Genomic DNA, 20,701 nt, shown 5'->3' with positions numbered 1-20,701 from the left:
TGCAGCATAACTAAAGGAGGATTCAGGGTCACTTGATCCAGCCCTAACTATAAGCTTTATTAAAAAGGAAAGTTTTAAGCCTAGCCTTGAAAGTAGAGTAATGAGAGTGGCTGTCTCCTGAATCCAAACTAAGAGCTGGTTCCAGAGAAAAGGGCCCTGAACCCTGAAGGCTGTGCCTCCCATTCTAATTTTAAATATACCATGAACCACAATTAAGCCAGCAAATCTGAGAGTGAAGTGCTGTGTTGGGATGATATGGTACCATGAGGTCTTTAAGACAAGATGGGGTCTGATTATTCAGGAGCTTGTATGTGGGGGACTGTTCTCTCTGTGAGAGTTCAGTGGCATAGGGTTGATGGAAATACTTGACCATTGAACGGATGACACAAAGTAAACTGTCTATGACATCGTCTCATGTTTACACGACTATCTCTGAGCCCGGTGGGAGCAATACACCTCATTCAGGCCTGTGGTGTAGTCTTGGAACACATCAGCAGCCCCTCTAACTCTCTACAAGACAGAGAGGCTCTTTGAGGCACAACAGAGTGAGTGTTTATTGGTAATATTAAACTCACAGAGAGTGATCAAACCACCGCCCACCACCCGGTTCTTGCCCTGGCTCTGCCCCTGGCAGGAGTCACGCCTGTCCTTAGGCATGATGGCATGTCAAGTAAGGGTGGCTGGCAAGGCAGCCCTTTGTGGTCTACCGCAGACTCCTGCTACAAGTGTTTCAGTGTGGTGGACTCTCTGGCACTGATGACTAACACAGTGTGTGTATATTCTACTTGTTAGGCCTGTTATGCAGCAGCATGAGGGCTGCCCTGTCTGTGAAAAATGTCAGATGGAGTTCCCACAGAGCTCTGTATGGACTGCAGTGTTGACTAAGAGTAATTAACCAATAGATTTCTTCATCTGGTTGATTGAAACCTTCACGGGTGGAAATGTGTAGCAATGATGAGGAATCACAAGTGATGGATATGTGGCTTTAAACAAATCAGAATTTTAAATCAAATAGCATCATATTTACGTGTGTGGTGCACATAAATGCACAAACACTCCCAATCACTGTGGTTAGATACTGGCCTATGTCTGGATTTGTCCATAGGGCTAAACTTAGCAAGCTGCAACCTTTCACCTCAAGTTTCCTCCCTTATAATTACAGGAAGCAAGGACAGCCAATCCAGGCAGAGATCACTGCCGCATATTAACAAGCTCAATAGGAGCAGTATTTGAGGACTGCACAGGTAATGACCGAATATGTGGGAGGAGGGAGAAGTTTTTACCTACAGAGTTTTGTCAGGGCTGCAGAAGAAAAGCAATAATGAAGACTTTAGCTCATCACCTCACACTCATGTAACATGAGCACAGAGACAAATGGAGTATATCGAGATACAAACTATCAGAGATCCAGTTACAGACAGGCTTTGCTCAATGCCTTTTCCAGCTGCTAGGACTTTATATGTTTTCATCATTTCTTTTAGCTTCTTCTCCTCTGTGTGCACTCCCTGAAGGAAGAACATCTCACATCAAGAATTTTCCACAGGTATGGCTTTTCCATCTGCCATTCATTCACTCATATTTTGTCCAGTATTGTCTGTCATCCCATCCTAAAATCTCCATACTAAGCTTCTCTTTGAAACAGGAACAGTATTTAACATAGGTTGCACCTGGGAAGCTTTTCTCTCAGAAATCTTATCCTGCCTTAGTTAAATTCTTTATTTTAAATGATAAGTTTCTGTCGTCATTACCATTTGTAGATTTTTCCTATTACTCCTCTCTGGATATAATTAACCTGGAAGCACAGGTTACATGTTCCAATCTGAAATAGTCGATCTTGTTTCAGTTAGCTTAGATTCCCCTGGGACTTTGACAATTAATGCTAATTCACAAACAAATAAGTACAAATAAGTACTCATCGTTTTATGTAGGGTTGCTGATGAAAGACTAATAAGATGATGGGAGGTTGCCTGTAAGTTCATCGTATTACTGGAGAAAAATAGGATTGTATTAAAAAAAAAGAGGATGAGTGGAAGATGATTGAAGATCAAAGAGCAGAAAGGATAAGGGTACCTTGCGTGATTGGGTTAATGCAAAAGTGGGGAAATGACCTGAGTTTGAAATTTAGTCTGCAGTTTTATGACAGACATATGAGCTTCTTCCAGTAATTCCACTTTTTTTTCTTCCAGAGAAGGACAAGTGCTGAAGCTCTGGCTGGGCACGGTGACAGGATGCTTTCTGATGCCCTGGGTTTGGATGGTGAGTCAAACTCTCATGCACTCTCTATCCATGTGCCTGAGAACATTTCTTATAAATGGAATGAAATAGTATCTGTTTATATGCACATGACTGACTGTAAAACCGAGCTCTTTTGTTAAATGGGAACTCACAAATGTAAAGTTGAGTGGTCTCACTTGAAGCTCCACACCGATAATATTGTGAAGAAAATGTAATCCAAAACTAAAAGCTATATTGATCACGATAGGCTGTTTTCCTGGAGTTAGAGGTAGTATTTGACAGAGCTCATCCTGTGTGTGTGTGTGTGTGTGTGTGTGTGTGTGTGTGTGTGTGTGTGTGTGTGTGTGTGTGTGTGTGTGTGTGTGCGTGCAGTTAGCCTCCAAAGTGGCAGGCTAATTGACTTTCTGCTCGGCCTGTTGATAGGCTATGTAAAATAAACCGCTCTGACTATAATAGAATCCTGTTTTCTCCACTCAAGTTTTGGGTCAGGCTCAGACTCTCTCTACTGACCTGACTAACTGAAACGAAGAAGATCAACATCTGATATAGTGTAGTAAATTTTAGACACTCTCAGAAACACACCTGAGTAAATTACTAGAGCACTGTATTTATGAATGTACCTTCTCATAAAAATAAGACAAACAAAAAAAAGAAAGAAATTTAATTATGGTAACGTTAAGACGATGCTGAAACAAGGAAATAGACACAGAAATCCAAAAATGCAAAATGTCAGTATAAATGAATACCAGAAGAATTCATCAAATCCAATTCAAACAAGGGCAATATGATAGTGTAAGTCATGTTATTTTCACCCTTTGATTCTGTCTTTGTGTAACCTGCTGTAGCCACAGTTGTAGTCTGAGTTCTTTGGCAGTTGTTTGTCTGTATCACAACTGTGAAAGACAGAGTCACGAAACCTTACAGGTGGTTAGTAAAAATGAAGGTTTGAAGATAGCCATGGTCTGACTGATGAGACAAGAGGACCCCTTTTCCACATTCCTTTTAACTGTGAAGTACAATTTTTACCTCCCAGTATGATTTACAGTGGCTTGCAAAAGTATTCGGCCCCCTTGAACTTTTCCACATTTTGTCACATTACAGCCACAAACATGAATCAATTTTATTAGAATTCCACGTGAAAGACCAATACAAAGTGGTGTACACGTGAGAAGTGGAACGAAAATCATACATGATTCCAAACATTTTTTACAAATAAATAACTGAAAAGTGGGGTGTGCGTAATTATTCAGCCCCCTGAGTCAATGCTTTGTAGAACCACCTTTTGCTGCAATTACAGCTGCCAGTCTTTTAGGGTATGTCTCTACCAGCTTTGCACATCTACAGACTGAAATCCTTGCCCATTTTTCTTTGCAAAACAGCTCCAGCTCAGTCAGATTAGATGGACAGCGTTTGTAAACAGCAGTTTTCAGATCTTGCCACAGATTTTCGATTGGATTTAGATCTGGACTTTGACTGGGCCATCCAAACACATGGAATATGTTTTTTTAAACCATTCCATTGTTGCCCTGGCTTTATGTTTAGGGTCGTTGTCCTGCTGGAAGGTGAACCTCTGCCCAAGTCTCAAGTCTTTTGCAGACTCCAAGAGGTTTTCTTCCAAGATTGCCCTGTATTTGGCTCCATCCATCTTCCCATCAACTCTGACCAGCTTCCCTGTCCCTGCTGAAGAGAAGCACCCCCAGAGCATGATGCTGCCACCACCATATTTGACAGTGGGGATGGTGTGTTCAGAGTGATGTGCAGTGTTAGTTTTCTGCCACACATAGCGTTTTGCATTTTGGCCAAAAAGTTCCATTTTGGTCTCATCTGACCAGAGCACCTTCTTCCACATGTTTGCTGTGTCCCCCACATGGCTTGAGGCAAACTGCAAACGGGACCTCTTATGGTTTTCTGTTAACAATGGCTTTCTTCTTGCCACTCTTCCATAAAGGCCAACTTTGTGCAGTGCACGACTAATAGTTGTCCTATGGACAGATTCCCCCACCTGAGCTGTAGATCTCTGCAGCTCGTCCAGAGTCACCATGGGCCTCTTGGCTGCATTTCTGATCAGCGCTCTCCTTGTTCGGCCTGTGAGTTTAGGTGGACGGCCTTGTCTTGGTAGGTTTACAGTTGTGCCATACTCCTTCCATTTCTGAATGATCGCTTGAACAGTGCTCCGTGGGATGTTCAAGGCTTGGGAAATCTTTTTGTAGCCTAAGCCTGCTTTAAATTTCTCAATAACTTTATCTCTGACCTGTCTGGTGTCTAAATCCAATCGAGAATCTGTGGCAAGATCTGACAACAGCTCTTCACAAACGCTGTCCATCTAATCTGAGCTGGTTTGCAAAGAAGAATGGGCAAGGATTTCAGTCTCTAGATGTGCAAAGCTGGTAGAGACATACCCTAAAAGACTGGCAGCTGTAATTGCAGCAAAAGGTGGTTCTACAAAGTATTGACTCAGGGGGCTGAATAATTACGCACACCCCACTTTTCAGTTATTTATTTGTAAAACATGTTTGGAATCATGTATGATTTTCGTTCCACTTCTCACGTGTACACCACTTTGTATTGGTCTTTCACGTGGAATTCCAATAACATTGATTCATGTTTGTGGCTGTAATGTGACAAAATGTGGAAAAGTTCAAGGGGGCCGAATACTTTTGCAAGCCACTGTATCTTTATCCGGTTTACATTCAGCAGCCGCTTTGTTAGGCACACCTGTTCAACTGTTCGTTAATAGATAACAGTTTGTTCTCTAGTCAGTGCATTTAGGCACTGTGTGTGTGCCTAAATGCACTGAGCTGCAGGTCAAGGCAACCTGCAAGCTGAGCATCAGAATGGGGAAGAAAGGTGATTTAAGCGAGTTTGACCATGCATGGCTGTTAGTGCCAGACTGGCTGGTCTAAGTGTTTCAGAAACTGCAGATCTAGTGGGATTTTCCCATCACTAGGGTTTACAGAGAATATTCCACAAAAAAGAAAATAGTGAGTGTCAGTTCTCTGTGTAGAAGTACCTTGTTCATGCCACAGGTAAGAGGAGAATGTCCAAACTGGAGCAAGCTGATAGGATAGCAAGAGTTGAAATAACCACTCGTTACAACCAAGGTTTGCAGAAGATCATCTCTTAATGCACAAAACATCAAACCTTGAAGCAGATGGGCTACAGCAGCAGAAACCACTCTGGGTGCCACTCACTGAGGTGGTGCCCTCAGTACCAACTGAGAACAATATAAAACCCACAATTTACTTGAGCAGATGCTGACCATGCCCATCCTTTTATTACCACAGTGTACTCATCTTCTGATGGATGCTTCCAGCAGGATAATGTGCCATGTCATCAGGCTCAAATCATCTCAAACTGGTTTCTTGAACACGATAATGACTTCACTGTACTCAAATCTCTCCATCGTCACCAGATCTCAATCTAATAGAGCGCCTTTTGGATGGAACAGGAGATTCACGTCTTGCACGTGCAACTAACAAATCTGCAGCAACTGTGTGATTCTGTCATGTCAATATGGACCAAAATCTCTGATGAGTGTTTCCAGCAACATCTTGAATCTATGATGCAAAGAATTTTGGCAGTTCTCAAGACAAAAGGGAGGTGTACCTAATAAAGTGTCCGGTGAGTGTATAAAAAAATGTAATACTTCTTCAGGATGGATGTGGTCTGAGAGCTCAGTGGCATTATGGAAGGTCATCTTGTGATTGATACTTCTACATATTTTCCTGCATAAAAAATATTTCAGCCTACTTGCCTAGTGCATTTCAGCAATATAAACATACAGTACATGAATATAACTCATGGATACATTTTTATATCTTTGCATCTTGGTTTCAGCCCTGAGTTGGCTTGTTGCATCGTTTAATTAGCATTCCTTTTACATTAAGCAACGAGCGTGCCACTGCAAGACCCATCATACACAGCAAAATATGCTGACGCAGCTCCAAACCTGGAGTCCTTGTTTCAAGCGGTGTTCAGTCAGAACACCGCTTGAAACAAGGGTGTTCTGACTGTTTCAGAACACCCTTGTTTCAAGCGGGACTGTGAAAAATGGACTTCCTGCATGTAGAGAGGTCAATAATAGCCTGTATATGTGGGAAAGGATTGCTTGAACTCCTTCTGCGACAGTGACCTGCTGTCCGGAAAGAAAAGCGTCCTGAAGCCAAACACCAGTTTGAGTTGGAGAGTAACTCACACCCATAAAGAATGTCAAGAATCTGTGTGTTAAAGTTCACAATGTATCACCATCTGCTGCTGGATCCTGGCAAATAAAAGACAGCTGTGTGAGTCTGCATGGGTGGAAAAAAAGATGATACTAAAACAAAAAAAATTACAGTTATGCAAATATTTTCTCCATTTTTGTGTGTATATGTTTCACATGTAAGTTCACACAGCTGATATGACACTGTCAGCACTTTCACTCACACATACAAGTCTGACACGCTGGCAGCTCGACAGCCTATAATTAAACCCTAACTTACTGGTTTATTAAGAAAATACAGGTCAGCCGAGACCACCCAGAAACACAGTACGAGTCACCTGTTTCCACCGTGAGGGAACTTCACTGTTTCACTTCAGCACCCAGCTGTGGCTCACTGTAATTTTGCTCATATAATATTGTCTCAAGGTCTCTGAAATATGTTTCATGGCGCTTGCCTTCTTTTCCTGAGAAGTTCATGTTTCCTTATATGTGTATAAAGAGCGGGCTCTGCCTTTCACCTCATTCAAAACATGTCACCCTGATCTCATTTGACAGTTTGATCTTTCAACATACTAATCTGAAAAGCTTTGTTCTACGCTCCTCAGCATGTCTGCTCTGCTGTCGACCTTTTTCTGCACCGTGCCTGATTAATAGGAAGCGACAGTGAGTGCCAGTCAGACTGCGAGAGGAGATGGAGAAACACATGAAATCAATTTCTGTCTCGTGCGTATTTTTCCTGCTTCCCAGCCCTTGATGACAGATTGCAAAATGGGTTTTGTGTGTGTCTTTTGTTTTCCAGCAGGTTTGGGAGAGGGCAGAGGGTATTCAGAGTCATACCTGTGAGGCAGTCTGCGAGGAAATGTGCTGACATCAGAGATTTGCATTTTAAAGCCAGGGGATAGAAGAGGAGGAGGAGGATACTTCAGTAGAAGAAGCTGAGTTTGCATAGATCAGATCAGGTGAGTCTGTATTCAGAATGACATCTCATATCAATGCTAATCTGTTAATTAAAGACCCAGTCTCATCCTGGAACATACGGTGAAGAATGAAGCACTCTGTGTGCCGATGATTAAAAATAGCATTACCTTGAACCACATGAGAAGATCCTGCCAAGATAAAGTGTTCCGCATTTGTCACTTGCGTTCACGGCGTTTGGAGATTCACTTCACCTTGTCGTCAGCTTCTGTTGTGATGTTTGGATCCCAGCTGCTCGCTCTGCTTTATTTGGAAACAACCACACACATACATTGTCACACACGACACACGGTGGAATCCCTGACAGGGTTTGGGATTAGTTGCGAGATTAGGGAATGAGCCAAAAGAGGTAACAGGTGACAAACTCGTGTCAACACTTCATGAAAAGCACTATAACCTCAGATTAAATAAACTACTGCAGCAAACAAAAGGTGAGTCAAGTTACTGTATGTTGCATGAGAGCAGGTACAAGCTGCTAAGCCTCGTTTACTGAATGGTGGACAGTTACACTTTAATGACACCTGTTGTCCTTTGTTAAAACTGTTTGCATTTGTGTTGAGCTGTCACGGTTTTCAAGGCTTTCCCAACTTTTTCTTCTTTTTTTTTTGTGATCTGTTTTCCGGAAGAGATTATTTATTCTGTGTGGAAGTTTATCGCGTATCGTGTTACTCTGGAAATCTTGAAATTTTAACTGTTAAACCTTTTACAGCTACTCGTTGGCATTCAGCCTAATTTGACTCACCTAGGTAGCGGTGTTTGCAATTGCGATTAAGTTACTTGTTTTCTGTATTTGCGGCAAAGATGACTGATGACATCAGTGAAAGAAAAGCTCCAGGCTCCTCTAAATAAATTAGTTCAAGTTGCGTTGGGTCTGCCTTCAAGTGACGATATGGGAAACAACTAAAGCGACGCCTTTGGAAGACTCGTTGTTTTAAATGTGACTGCTTAGTAATATCAGCATATTTATTTTAGCCACCCAGCCTCACTGGCAACTCTGTGTGTATTTCAGTTCCAACTGTGGTCTAAAAAAGACTTGATACAGACTCAGTGGAGAGTATGTTCTGCTTTCTAAATGAACGTCCAAGGGAAACACATGTTGGCCACATCAATCTTTCATTCTTCCTTCATCTTTACTTACGGTTGTATCCAGACTCAGAAGAGACCGGCCTCTCTGCTTTGCTTTCCAAACCTCTTCTGTAGCTCTGAGAATTTTACGTAGGGCAGAGGCTGGATCAAATGACAATGCAAAGAAAGAGAGAGAGAGCAGGGAAGCTAGCTAACCTGCTACACGCTGGATTGTTATTGCAGGTGTTTAAGAGAAGTTACAGCTGTTAATTTCCTCTATGTGGTGACACATGTGGAGCTGCACGCACCAATGTTGCTGTGCCACAATGCACAGATCACATTTTAAGGATCAGGAGACGGTTACTTGGTTTCTGTACTCTACTGCTTCAACCTTTTTACTGACCTCGTTGCTGTATGCATGTAGACGTATAAGGAATTCATGGTTAGTTTCATTCCTGCAGTCAAATTCACTCATAGGCTACTTTGCATCTGTTTGTAAAGCATTGAAAATGTGCAATCTGGGACATTTTGTGCAGTCTGAAAGCCTGTTGGATCCACACTCTCGTATGTGGGTCTGATTCTGTTAACTCGATTAACTTTTTTTCTGTTTAAAGAACCTAATATTTATACCTGATCTTTGTCTGATTTCAGCTTCAGCTGCTTCAGTTTACGGTTATGCAAAAGATGAAATAACTAGTTTGAGTGACTAACCTGCAAGACTGTATCATGAAACAAGTGCAACAGTTATGTGTTTTAAACAACCACCTACAGCTATGTCCCTGTTTTAGAGTTCATTCTCACTCCCCAAATTTTTATGAAGTGTGTGCGTTTTGATGTGTTTGTTTGTGCTTGTACTTGTGTTGGTAGACAGGTGCTCCTTTTGTTCTCCAACTGTGTGCTGTAACCTCGAACAATTATTTTGATTGGTCATTTTTTCATAGGATCAAGCCGAAAGCTCATGTTTTGAGCATAAAACATGAAGAAATTGGAAAGTCAGTAACTTTTTTCTCTCTGATGCCAACGTAAAAGGTAAGCTGAAAATCCCCGATTTTAAAAACACTAATAATGTAGGCACACACACAGGCCTTTGCACAAGAACTGTTTTCTATTTCATTACATAAAATGGTCAAGATGCTGGGTGGTGCCCACTGTTTTTTTAAACCTATGTTTGTTTTACTTTTTGGAAGTGCTACAAATTAAGCAGTTAGAAGCTTTGGGTGGACAATTCTATGGGAGTACAAGTGGGTGAGTGGGAAGGCGGGGGTGGGGGAGCTTAAAGAAAAACCTCAAATGTGAAAACGACTGGAACTCCCAGGGTTTTCAAAACAGAACTCAAGATTTTGTTACACATACCTGGACAACTGAGGGCATGGAAAAAAAAAACCCTTCCATATGCACTCGACAGCTGGGCTGGTCAGAGAAATAAGACGAATAATGTAAACAAAATAGAACAGAGAGGACTCCCGGCCAACAGAGGCAGCACGTGTCAGCTTCAGAAATATGCAGAGCCACTGTCATCAATCACGGACAGGAGTGCCACAGTCACATTGACAGCTTTGGACAGAGAGGAGGCAGAGTTTTTTGGCCACTGTCTGTGTGTGGACTGAACTGTGGTCGCTGTTTCCCAGATCTGCCTCCAGCTTCATGATTCAGGTCTGACTGGGATTCATCCAAAGCACTCAAGACTGACTGATGATGGGGCATCGCGGCAAACCAGTGTCAACAAGCGAGTAAAGTTAATGGTCTTAACTTGTCAATAAGGCCTGTTGGCAATGCTCGTAGAGGTCCTCCTCAGTGTTGTTTTACTAGGTTTCAGTGTTGGTGTAAGCTGCACATCAGGACTGTACTGTGGGAATATTCCCTCGCTCTTGTGGGAATATGGTGGCTTGACAGTGGTAATAGTATAACTGCAAGCAGTAAATTGGCCTAAACCAAGCAAAACAGAGCAAAGGGAGAGAGACAGTCTTTAGGGGCAAAGCTGGAGTTTAGTCCCTAAAATTGAACCTTCCCCAGGGTTTCATCAGAAGGATGAATGATGTTGGGATAGAAGACGGGGGTTGAGAGATGCTCTGGCAAGGACAAAGCCCTTAGGGTTTTCACTCAGAACAAACTTTGTCTGTTCCAACATGTTTGGAATGGTACATTCTGTTGTTTGCGTGCATGTTTGTCAAGTTTAGTACAAGGGGTTAGTACAAGTGAAGTCCACTACATGTATAAATTTGAAAAAAGGAAGGAGGATCATCATTGCAACTTAGTGCTGAACATATGTTGCGTTTGCTGCTGCTTTTTTGTAGCATACTAAATGTTTTGCAGCTGTTTGTCCCTTCTATAATAGGTACAGTTTTAATTACCAGGTTGATGATTGAAAGGATCGCTTGCATGTGCATCTGTAGAGATAGCTGTCTAATGGCAGTAGTCATCAATACATTCTAACTACTCTGGTTATGTGATTTAGTGGCAAACTGTAATTCAAACTCAAGATATGAAGCATCATACCTGTCTTTTATCATGTGACAAGGGTTCCCCTTCACCAAAGAAGCAAAAACGCGAAGGAAAAAGAAAACGTGATCCACATCTGGAGAAAAAATCATCCTTTTCCTACTCAAGTTAACCCTCATGTCCTGAACTGAAATCATGGCACTAACACACAAAAACGTGCATAAACATGCTCATTTGCTCCCAATATTGTAACAATTACTTCTTGTCAGCAGATTTGACATGCAACCCTCCTTTCTGATAGCTGACAGTGAGCTAGCTTAAGATCAACAGCAGAGGGTTTTAAGCTACCATTATGCCAGCTAATGTTAGGCTTGAGTGTCCAAAAAAAAAAAAAAAATCTCATGTTCCCTCTGATAAACAATTTCATCACATTCTCCCATCTTATACAAGTTTATTTGCAAAGTGTCTGAGCCCAACAATGTTTGGTTCACTATAAATAAAGTTTCACTAATGCCCACATAGCAAGCAGGTCTGGCCCGGATCTGGTATCAAGCCGGCACTGCTGGCTGACTTCTGGCATGATAAGACGTATGTCATCCAGATATGGGCCAGGCCTGGCATAGATGGCACTGTCTATGTGCCACATCTGGCTCGATTGTGGTTTGGTTTATGTGGCCCAGGCCCATAGAAAACAGGTCTGGCCGGGATCCGGCATCAAGCTGGCACTTCTGACTGACCGGTGTTATGGCAGGGTGTATGTCAACCAGATGTGGGCCAGGTCTGGCAATGATGCACTATTTATGTTCCTATTTTCCTATTTTAGTTAGAAGACCCAAATGCCATGTTGCAATACTCTACTGCTATGGTAGCCAACGTTTCAAATGCAGGTTTGACAGGTTTGTGAGTGTACACTTTATCCAAAACCTAGTGAGGGTTTACTCATCTTTGCCAATGGGTGGCCGTAACTCAGGCGGTAGAGCAGGTCACCTATTGATCGGAAGGTTAGTGGTTCGATCCCTGGCTCCTCCAGTCTGCATGTCAAGAGTGTGAATGTGTATGAATGTAGTTAGGAAGCACTCAGTTAAGAGAAAGTGTGTGTGATTGGGTGAATGTGGCATGTTGTATAAAGCACTTTGAATAATCTGGGAGAGTTGAAAAACGCTATATAAGAATCAGTCCATTCACTGTCTGAACTGAGTTTTGTCATGTTACTTTTGCACTATTATGCACATGTTGTTATTACATGGCTTGATTAAGGTACACATTAGGCTGACATCTGGGGCCAGAGCTGAAACTGTTCTGGACCAGCACAGGGCCAGCAGTGTGTCTGCAACTGGCCCGTGGCTGTACACAACTTACACATGACCCACATACCGCAAAGAATGATGGCCCTTTGGTGGCCCAGATCAGGTTTGCCAGAGATAATCCACACATGGGCCAGCAAAGGAACACCAGTGTGTCTGCAACTGGCCTTGTGCTGGCCCATGTATGGGCCACCTTAGGCAAACCAGATCTGGGCCACCAAAGCGCCGTCATTCTTTGCGGTATGTGGGCCATGTGTAAGCACATTGTGTGGGCCAGATCTGGGCCATACCAATTTTGCTATGTGGGTGCTGACTAACAGCAGCTAACAGAGGCTAAGGGCGGGAAAAACAGCAGCGCCTACCATAAAAAAAGTTCAGGATATCCTCAGCAAGCGGACAAGAATTCGTCAGAGCCTTATTAACTCTTCGACTTGTATTGGACTCTTTTAACTAAGTTTGACAGTCTCCTCCAGAGTGAATAAACACTGACACATATTGGTAGCTGAGGTAAACAGAAGACTGATATCCTACACTACCAGAAACCACCATAGCTAGGATTATGCACTTGAAATGGGAGGGGTAAGAAAACAGATCTCAGATGACCGCACATCTAGTGGTGATATTTTACACAATGTAAATCGAAGCTATTTCTCCAGTCACACCATGATTTAATTCATTCATGTGATGGTAAATTTGACTGCCGTCTGTATTTAAATTCATACATAATACTTAAGATCAGACTTTGAAGATTAAGTTCTTGCTATAGATCTTTTGTTTCACTTTATATGTTGCTGCAGAAACCTAATCAGGCTGTAATTGTCTTACGCAGATGCACAAGTTTATATTGAGGACCCAGTACAAATAGAGTTCATAGCCATCTCAGTCCCCCGTGAATTCAAAGGATGGATCACTGCGTCCAATCGTTTCTTTACCCACTGTCTGTCTTCATTAGATACGGAGTGACAGGACAGCTGTTTCTATGCCTGGCATGTATAACTCAGTGTGCCGTCTCCTTGCTTTGACATTGAACCATAAAGAAGAATCATCACCAGTGAATCTGACAGACTTTGATCACAAGCCAGTCCAATGAAGGTGCAGGATTGATGCCTCATGTGAAGGAGAAAGTATGCCATGCTGAAAACTGAAAACTGTGCAGTGTGTGACACAATTGTACAAAACTTATCTGCACAGTGGACTATGAATGTGCTTTGCCCGTTAGGCAGATGTAAAATAGCTTACAGTATTACAGTAAATTGCCAATCAAAACCAAGGACACAGCTTTTCTGCAGTGACACACACACACACGCACACAAATACAGCAGCAGTTATGACTTCATCCTGAAGGCCAACAACCACAGATTAGTGTCATAAACAAACAGAAGCCATAATGAGACTGAAGTTGGTCACCATGATTGTTTACATTCCTTCACACAGAGCCTTCAAATGCAAACTGCAGAGATCATAAGAAAGCCATAACTGCTGATTAGCATCCAATAAACAATGATAAACATACTGCAGAGGATCATCGTGACATTTCAGTGACTTTTTACCCACTTCACTCTCAAACAGGATGTAGTTAGTCCTTAAAACGGGCCATCCCAATCTTCATGATGAATATGTTGTTGTCTCCATAGGATTAAGTACATGAGAGCTAGTTATGGGTTGCAGCGCTGAAAAGATTAAATGAGTTGCTGTTTGAAAACACTGCAGCAAGCTAATGATATTGATGGAGTAATGCCCTTCAGTTAAGAGTGATATAGTCTGCAGTGGTCTGAGATTCCATTTTCTGTGTTAGACGGACACTTCAGATGAAAAGCCTTGTGGTTGTCACCCTTGGATACCATTAAGCTGAACAGCAGTAGGAGTCTTTTACATAAACTTCTGGAGAAGGCGGAAACTGCCATCCATCATGTGTAGCATGTGATGACATGTTTGACCGTTTGTCCTCTCCCACTCTACACACACTCATACACACACTCATACACACACACACACACACACACACACACACACACACACACACACACACACACACACACACACTAAAAATACTGCCTGTTTGGGTCTCCATTGACATTGCCATGCCTTTCCCCATTGGAAGACATTTATCACTACATCTCAGTGTAAAAAAAAGAAAAGAAAAAAAAAGTATGTGTTTTTATCTGTATTTTCCACTAACCTTTTCATTTTCAGACAAGTGCAGCTCAGAGGCTACTTTCTGGAAGAGGGATTAAATGGAGGGCAATTCTGAAATGAATTTAGACTCATACAAATCAGTGTGATTGTCTGATTTGGTTTACAAAGCATGCATTTGTGTAATATGGAAATTGTTTCTTAAAGTTATTTTCTTTGTATTGGCTCAAACCCAGGCTGGATATAATTATAAAAGAATACCAGGCCACTCACTTAACAATACATTTCTCCATGTTGAGTCATCTGTAGGCTCACAAAAACTTTAATCCCCCCTTTTTAAACAAACATGATTTACAATAAGTTAATTCATGCAACCAGTAATTTATTGCAGCAGTAATAAGATACACAGCATGATAGTTATCTGAGTTTCATTCAAGTTATTTCTTGTTCTTTAGGTTCTCTGCTTTAAAATGTATTAAATCTGAAAACTAAGCATAAAGGTTGAAAGTTTCCTTTTAATATGAGTTGGTGTTGTCTTTTTGTAAGAGATGAGAATAGGTGGGTATGACAGCGAAAAGGTCATGAGGCTAAAAAAAGGAGCAATCAGAGATATATCAGCTAGAAAATGGAAACCAAGACTACGTTAAAGACAAGATATGTGGGTGATAAGAAAGATGTTCATATTGCGAAGGAAACCCTCTTTTTGACCGCACAGGAAGTGCAGTGCATGTTTCCATTTACTGTAGGTGTACATGTTTCTATGTCAGCAGTCAAGACGAGGTTTTGTGAATGCAACCTCATAAGATGCGAACCATCATCAAGCAGAAAAAGCAGAAAGAAAGGATTGCAGTTTGTGAACACAAATCAAAAAGAAACCAGCAGATTTCTTGATCAAAGATTTATCGACTGATGAAAAAGATTTTTATCATATATATTTAGCATAAAATGACTAATGACTATTAATGACCCAAATCTCATCTTTTGGAAGTGGTGTTTCAGTTATGGCTTGCAGAAGCAACAAATGAGGCATGAAAGAGAATTTTTATATGCCTGTTTTCAGTCAAAGCTCAAAGACTTCATCTTTCTTAAGGATAGCAATCGTAAATATATACCCAAAACTTATCTGGCATTTGACCTTTGCCATTGCTTTGTGAAGCTAAAAGTGAACCCAATTAGAAGAGAGGGTGAAGTTATCAGCTAGCACTGTTTAACTAGAATAGCATCCATACACTGTATGGGTACGGTGATAGACTGTATATAAAGGATGGACATAGGTTCAAAATTTAAAATGTGACGTGACTTAAACCTGCATTCTTCTGTGGTGCTGACAATTCAAATGCACCAGCAAATAGAAAAAATGCTTCAAAAGCTTAAAAAAAATCACTAAACAAAATGAAATCTCATCTGGTTTCAGAATACCAAGATGGCAAAAAACTCAAACTGAGTGTCTAATGCCATCTTTTATATACAGTGTATAATTGTGTTACTAAGACCCAAAACCTGATAATTATGGCAACAACTAATGAATTCAATAATAATAGTATTACTGAATGCCCCCACCAACAGCACAATAAATAAATAAAAACAAACAAACTGGTACACAGATTTCTTGGACAGTCTGTGGTTACAGTTAGCTACAGAGAAAGCCATTTTATTTTTCAGAAAACTGTATCAGAAAGACAACAATGCCAGCATAGTATGCTCAAGAGGTCCAGTTCAGGGGCTTGTTAGCAAAGGTGAAACCTAGCAGACATCTAGTGGTTCTAGTATGTCCACAGTTTCAGGACCCACTTGTAAGTCAACACCTGACCACGCCAATAAGCAAAAAAGGGGCTTGGCTCATATTTGGAGCCAGCTTCAAGTGGCTATTTGAAGGTAGTGCATTTTATGTTGTTGCAACAAAGGTTGCCACTAGAGCCAGTGTAGAATTTATAAGTCAGCCAGATTTCGAGAGATTTTGCATGTTGTCACACAGGTACAATACTTTACTGGTGAACCTCTTAATTTCCTACAGCTGCTCCTCTTTAAATACAATTAAACCGAGCAATTGTGTGATGTTGACTTTGGGTTTGGTACACTTTCTCTCTGGTCCTGGTAGCTTGTGCTTTCTGAGGATGACATCATGGGTTTCAGGTTGCCCGTTGTGGCTTTAGTTCCCAGGGGGTTGGGCAGACTGAGTGTAGGCCTGGTGAGCATGCAGTGAATAGACACTCATTCTCTCCTCTCCTTCTGCTCAGTCCACTGACCTCTCTGCTACCTCACTCGGAGCTCAGGGTTTGTTATTGGTTTTGCTGGGATGTGTTGACAGATGAGGCAGATGTGTGTTCCCCTCTTGTTGATAGTTTGGCAGTGTTGCTTTCAAAGTTTAAAAGCTCTCGGAATTAGCTAAGTAAATACAGTAATTTGGCTCAGTGCCATTGTAGTTTGATATGTTTAAAATATCCGTGTTACAATTAAGAAATACTGTTTGGTCTATCATTTGTTTGAAGGATGGAGAGTGGTTATGTTTTATTTGGGCATACGCAGCATGTGTGGGTCTGCTTAGATTTTTACTTACATTATTTGCATTAAAGCCAGTAGTTCCCTTTAAAAATGTGATTGTTGTAAGTGGGTAACATTTGCATTTTGTGGATAATAAACAACTTTTTTTACAATAGATTTCATTTTAAAACTGCTGGAGTGATGATGTATTTGTTAGTCTTTAAAATGACCAAGCAAGTATAAGTTTTTACTCAAGGTTTTTTTTGTCAGTTGCCACCAGTAAACCGGTTATCAGCGTGATTAATATAAAATATTTCGTAAGTCTGGCTGTTGTATCTCTTATTTCTTTTCATTGATTGGTCTGCTCTCTTTTGGTAAAGAGTTATGTTGATCACATGATTTAGCATCATTAGCTGTGGTACCATTTCTCTCTGCTTCATTTTCATAGTTGCTATGGTAAGTTGAACACATTTGAACGACGGCTGCAGATTCAAGTGTTAAATTATCAGCTAACAGTTGATAGCTTGGTTAGTGAGGTGCGTCACACAGACACAAATAGCTTCTAAATATTGCTATAAATATAAAAACAAAATATTAGCCATAAATGCAGTTCATGTAAAATACATTAAACCATAATATTGCTGGTTATTTCCATTAAAAATCCTCCAAAACGCAACCCCACTGGATACTAGTACATGTTGGGTAGGTCAGCGACTTGGAAAAGCTGATCACACTGCTAATAGTCTGTAAATTTAAATCTTTTTACAGTTTAACAAACAGCTTACATAGTTTTAGGGTCAAATTTGACACATTTTGACAATTGAAAGCAATAAAAAATACTATAATTGTCATCCTTTTAGTGCAAAATTGAGATACATTTTATTTGTATTTTTGGGTTCTAAGTGTTAATTAAATATTTAATTAAAATTTGACATTTATAAATTAATTTATTACAATATAGCAGTGAGGATGGTGTTTAATAGTCGTAATGTTTATACATGATTTATACATCCCAATTCTCTCTTGCAGTAGATATATAAGTAAATAATATATTTAAATCTAAGGAGCTTGGAAAGTTGCTTGAAGACGTTTCACTTCTTATCCGAGAAGCTTCTTCATCATTATGACTGCTTTGATTTCATGTCTTAATACAGTACACAAAAAGTGTCAGATCATTATGGCATTATGATGTGTGATAACATGTGTTTTTCTCCAAATACAACACACTCTCCCTGCTCTATGAAACATTAATTAAGGATTAATCATTCATTCGTTTATTAATTTTAGTAGATGTGTGTAGTTCAACATTTTGTAAAGACACTTGCTGTGTGTGTGATGGCCTAAAATATGCCCAGTGTGTAAGGGATGAACTCATCCCTCTGTGCAGTAATCACAGATGGGAATGGGGGAATTGAGTGTGTAGACTAAAGGTCACTTTAGCGTTTTATTCTTACTTTAAAGTTTAGACATTTTTATAGGAGGAAGCTATGGGTATTGACTTTTGTTTTTGGAGCCAGCCTAAAGTGGACATTTTCAAAACTGCAGTTTTTGGCACTTGTGCAATAGCTTCATTTTACAGCCTCAGAGGGTGATGTTTGCTCAGGATCTGACACTTTTTGTGTACTGTATTAAGTGCTGCCAGACCAGTTGTTATTGGTTGATTTTATGGATATTTTACAGGCAACACAGAACCCAATGTCCTAGTTGATTTCTGTGAGTGTCACTCACTCTGTCAATCATCTGTTTTAGTTATTCATAGGACCCTGCAACGTGAGCCTCGTCCACTGTGGGGTCAAACAGTGTGAGCCAGCTTTCCTCTGTTTCCCTTTTTCCTCTCCCTGCATGGACACACATGGTGATGGCAATCACACACACACACACACACACACACACACACACACACACACACACACACACACACACACACACACACACACACACACAGTTATCTTGAGATTTTGTGAAACAAATATTTTAAAGAAGTTTTCTTGTTTTCTTGTTTTGCCAAACTGTTTTGTGTAAAATAGAGAAGCACAAGGCTGATGTTGTTGCCTGTCTGGACAGTTCAAGAAGCTTTGCAAGGGAAAACTTAACACTTCACGATTGTGCATAATTGAAATCAAGGTCTGAAGGGAGGGATTTGCCTGTAATCCTGTATTGATCCTTCCTAGACAGCTTGTCTGGTGGACTGACAATCTGCTGTACCTATGGGCACTTAGCCACACAGGCTGCATGCCTTGCCACATCTAACTATAGCAGCAAGTACAAGCTGAGCCCAATTTGTGGTAGATTTAACGGCTCATAGTGGAGTCATTATGTTAGGGCGAAAAAGGCAAACTTGCGTAGTTTGTTTTCCAGTTTAAATGTCTGTCCCAGAAGTCTTTTCATTATTAGTTGTCGTATGTGCTTTTAATTCTTCATTCCTCCTGACTAACACACTGTGTTCATCTATCCTAATTAAGCTAAAGTGCACTAGAGGGAGTCCGCTCCACTCAAAAAAGTTGCCAGCCAAAGTTCAGGTTTGGAGGAGTCTTAAACCCTGTGCGTGTTAGTGAACGAGCAAACAGCTAGAATTTGTTGTGTATGATTATTTTTCATTACACAGGAATAATAAAGAGCATTTTTTAACTCAGCCAAAATCATAAAAAAAATTTAAAAAAAGCTCCAGTTTTATTATGTCAAAATACTTTGTTTAAATAATAAATTTCTTTTGTCTCGCAAACAAGCCTGCAGGGCTCAGCTATATTCATGTAATTACCAAATATGAGATTACTATCATGCTATTTTTGTTATTATTGTAGTATTTTGATGTAGTAATGTGAAATTAAACCAGTGCCCTGGTTTAACTCCTGAAGCGACCGTGTCTCCTCTCATTATTTTTGCATATTTGAGCTGTTAATTATCAAATGAACTGTGTGCATTTGGACTAGCTGAGAGAAATAGAGGAAAAACAAGGGGCTGACTGCAGAAATGTATATCCTGTTTATACACCACAATAGCTTGTCAGTGTAGGGACCCTTAACCTTGCTCTGTTTAAACATCATCTGTTAAAAACCCCCAAAACAAAACACAAAAACAAAACTTTTTTGCCTGTGGGTATGTGAAAAAAATGTTACCTTTCTAAGACACAAATACTCTGACAGAGCATCGAATAGTCTGACAAATCCCTTCCGCGCTTGTGTAGTAAAGAGATGCAGCCACGAAGGGAGCAGTGTTCATGTGTGCTGTCAAGAGCTGCTGTCAACACTTCATTGAGAAAGTGTCAAAGAGCATGGAAAGATCTATGAATAAGAATTTTAATGAGTCGGATAGAAATCTTTGTTTGAAATTTCTCAGACATTAATGCTGTACGTACACTTCTGGGGAATGAAAGGAATTAAAGTGTCATTTTCAGCAGATCAACTTCAAATGCGCAGAATTGCTGCTAATGATCCACATCTTGCTCTTAGGTCATGATTCTGTCCAAGAAGAATTGATAACAACCATCATTAATAGGAAACAATGATAACTGGTTCACTGAAAGATCCAGGAGTTTTGTGTAACAGTGTTATAAACTAGTGTCTAGACACATTCGCCGTCTTGCTGTCGCTCTAATTGAGTAAAAATATTCTGTAGTTATTAATCCAATTTTACTCATATTTTTTGCAACAATTTTGCATAATTTGCTTTTAAACATTTCTGTGAGACACCTAACTTCATAATTGTACATTATTTAATGCACCCCTCTGTTAATAGGAGCAACAAGACCACTGTAGATGATAATAGCAGGCATGGCTAAATTGGTAGCTACAGTCTGTCTGATGCATCTGTCTTTGGGACAGCAGTTACTCAAACACCCCTGATCAGTCAGTTGGAAGAACCCAAGCAG

At 40.5% G+C, this 20,701-nt stretch overlaps 1 protein-coding gene across 1 annotated transcript in view; it reads left to right on the top strand.

Annotated features, from left to right (window-relative positions):
* bmpr1bb (bone morphogenetic protein receptor, type IBb) overlaps positions 1-20,701 on the top strand; it is a 58,378-nt gene that overhangs the window by 2,079 nt on the left and 35,598 nt on the right. Inside the window, exons 2-4 of the mRNA XM_063478528.1 lie at positions 1,482-1,543; positions 2,187-2,256; positions 7,236-7,395. The gene's annotated coding sequence lies outside the window, so the exon portion shown is untranslated. The remainder of the gene's footprint in view (positions 1-1,481; positions 1,544-2,186; positions 2,257-7,235; positions 7,396-20,701) is intronic.

Source organism: Pelmatolapia mariae, linkage group LG7 (genome assembly GCF_036321145.2).
Source record: "Pelmatolapia mariae isolate MD_Pm_ZW linkage group LG7, Pm_UMD_F_2, whole genome shotgun sequence".
Taxonomy (NCBI): domain Eukaryota; kingdom Metazoa; phylum Chordata; class Actinopteri; order Cichliformes; family Cichlidae; genus Pelmatolapia; species Pelmatolapia mariae.
This window is presented reverse-complemented; position numbering and strand designations above follow the sequence as displayed.